Consider the following 2,918-nt stretch of genomic DNA (forward strand, 5'->3'; position numbering starts at 1 on the left):
TCACCCCGCCCTGCCACTCTGCTCTCTTATTTGCTCACATTGATAGTTTTTTTCTGATTTGTCAACCTTGATTACTGTTTTTGGTTCTCTGTGTCTAAAATATTGAGTCTGTTCTGGGCTGGCTCTGGTCTGAAGAAGTGGGTCTGTCCCACCAAAGCTCACCTCATAAATTCTTTTGTTAGTCTTTAAAATGCTACTTGACTGGTTTTTGTTTTCATTTCAATTGGTGCCTGTTGATTTCAGTGCCTCTCTACTTTCCTTTTACATCACCTGCACAGCTGGCAAGAAGGAACTAACCTGTCAGAGTCCTCTGTGCCTGATACCTGTCACATGAGAGCCTGTAAGAAAAGTGGCAGATTGGGGAAGTAAAAGTGAGAGGGTTTGATTGACTCCAAAGGGCGCTGTATGCTAATCAGGAGGGGTGTGTCTGCAAACAGCCACATGCCACCACCTCTGATACACTGCGTCCCAAAGCGGGTGAATTGGGCTTCAGCGAAAGGGGTGGTTGATTTTAGACTTTTGTCCCTTAGTTGGAGGAGGGTGGAAGCAGCTGTTTGAAAACGTTCCCCATGGGCAGGAAGCTTGTGCCTGTTCTGCTGGGTGTGCAGCTGAGGAGTATGTGTTTAAGACTGTACTTTTAGGGATCATTTCTGTAGTGTGTAGCTAGAGAAGTGCATGTGGGTGTTCTTGGTCTTTCCAACCATGATGATGAATTGACGTGTTCTCTTTGGAGCATGAGGTAAACAAGCAGTGCTGCTGTTTGTTCTTGATGATTGTTCTTGTTTTCTTTTGGAAGCAAGAAGAAGAGAACCTAGTCTGAGTGGTTGGTTTTTATTGTAAAGTTTAAAAGAAGTTTTTAGTGTGGGGAGAATTGCGTTAGCAGCTTTTGCATGAAATGTTCAGGAGCAGAAAGAGTGAAAATGGTGTTTAAAAGTTTGTTTCTTAGTTGTTAAAAGAATTTTATCCTTTTTTGATATACACACACATTTCCTTTGTTACACTATGCTGCAATTTTCACGGGGGGACCTGGTTCTGCTTTTCTACCCTTTTCTCTGTGGCTGGCTGAATCTGAACCACAGAGCGATGTCAAAAGGCAAACTTTCCAAAGCCACCTTCTGACAGATCAGCTTTTGAAAGCGAGCGTCCGCACGCCCCAAGCAAAAGGAGATTGTGAGCCGCTCTTTGAAAAGACCAGGCCCTTGGTTTGCAAGGAAGCAGCCACATGTCACCGGGTGCTCTTTTGGGAGAAAAGGGGCAGAAAATGCCGTGGCTGCGCTAGCAAGGCAGATAAGCCCTTCTGGGGGCTGCAGCCTGGTGCTCCTTTAAAGGGCTCCTCCAAAACACACTCATTCTGCATATGCCAAGGGCTGGCTTGTACCCAGAGCACCAAGAACTCAACCACATGGAGAAGCCACTTGGTGGCACACAATGGCCCCCAGAGACTCCCTGATGCCCGACCCATCCAGACCATGGTCAGCCTGTAGGCACTGCTCCGAGCTGCCACCCTCCAGCAGCGAGTGATGGGACAGGCTGGTTCTGGGGGATTGGAATGACACCCGCTGGCCCCACAACTTCAGTATGACAAAGAGGCTATTTCTGGAGTTAAGTCATTGGCCGTCCCCTGCCCCCCAGCACCATGACACACAGGTGCAGCCCACACTCCCCTTGCACAAGGGGGTAGCCATTGCTATGTGGAGGCTCACTACCCTGGACAGCCACCAGTCATTTGGCCATCAATTGGGGGTGGGCAGGGCCACCCTTGTGGCTGTTCTGCTGGAGGTAGAGCATGTTTGGGGCACCTCCCCACCATGGGGAGGAGGGCTACCAGGCAAGGGGGACCCTCAGAGACAGGGGAGAGGGACAGGGTGGGGTGGCTGGGACCTGGTGGGGGGAGGGGAAGGGGATGCATGGAGCACTCCACCATGCACACATGGACATGTTCTCCCCACACACCATTCAGGTCTTCTGGGCAATCAAAAACAACCTACTTTACTGGGTTGTCCGTGTCTGGGATCTGCAAGTCACCCTAATGGGGGCTCAGAAGCTGGACTTCCCCAAGTGCTTCAGAGTTCTGGATGGGACCCACATTACTATCCAAGCCCCAGAATGCAGCACAGGCATCTTCATCAATTGCAAGGGGTACCATTTTGGGGTGCTCCAGACCTGCGTGGACAGCAAGGGGCAATTTATGGCATTCTGGGTGGGTTTGTCTGGGTGAGCCCACAAGGCCCGTATCTTCCAACTCATGGCTGTGCTGCAGCATGCAGGAGAAGACATCCATCCCAACCTGGGAGCTACCAAATGGGGACACCACTAGCCCCACTATATAATGCCCAATGCCATTTACCCCTTGCATGAGTGGCTGAGTTGGCCCTACAGGGGACACACTGAGCCCAGCCAGAACATTTTTATTTAGTTCCTAAACTGGGCTTGCAATATTAGGTGGCTGAAGGGCACTTTCAGGGCCCCCTCAGGATACTGGAGGTCATCCCACGCAATGTACCAGATGTGGTGGGTACATGCTGCTCCCTCCACAACACCGTGGAGGTAAAGCAAGAGCCGTTCATGCAGGGGTGGGTTTTGGGTCTGGCCACGGCTCCAAGCAGCTGGCTGCTTTGCCATGCTGTCAGGCACAGAGGGTCAGGGTGCAGGTCAGGAAGTTCCTCTGGGAGGCCTTTGTGCGGGGGCCCATGTGACCCCCCAACATCCAGCCACCACCACAACTCCCTTCCCACGCACCCAACTCTCGCTATCAACCCCACCCCCCAACACTCCCATACCCTCCCGGCCTCCCAATAGACACCAGGGACAGGGAGTGTTGCTAAGGAAAGTATTTCATGAAACTCTGGCAATGGATTCCAAACTGCATAAACAGAAGTGTAAACGATTAACAAGAGGGATGGGGAACTATAGACAAT

The 2,918-nt window shown here is 51.2% G+C and overlaps 1 pseudogene; it reads left to right on the forward strand.

The window, feature by feature from the left end:
• The first annotated feature begins 625 nt into the window (after positions 1-625).
• On the forward strand, positions 626-825 carry LOC142016227 (small nucleolar RNA U3; annotated as a pseudogene).
• Positions 826-2,918: the final 2,093 nt, after the last annotated feature.

This window comes from Carettochelys insculpta, chromosome 7, assembly GCF_033958435.1.
Source record: "Carettochelys insculpta isolate YL-2023 chromosome 7, ASM3395843v1, whole genome shotgun sequence".
In the NCBI taxonomy this organism is placed as follows: domain Eukaryota; kingdom Metazoa; phylum Chordata; order Testudines; family Carettochelyidae; genus Carettochelys; species Carettochelys insculpta.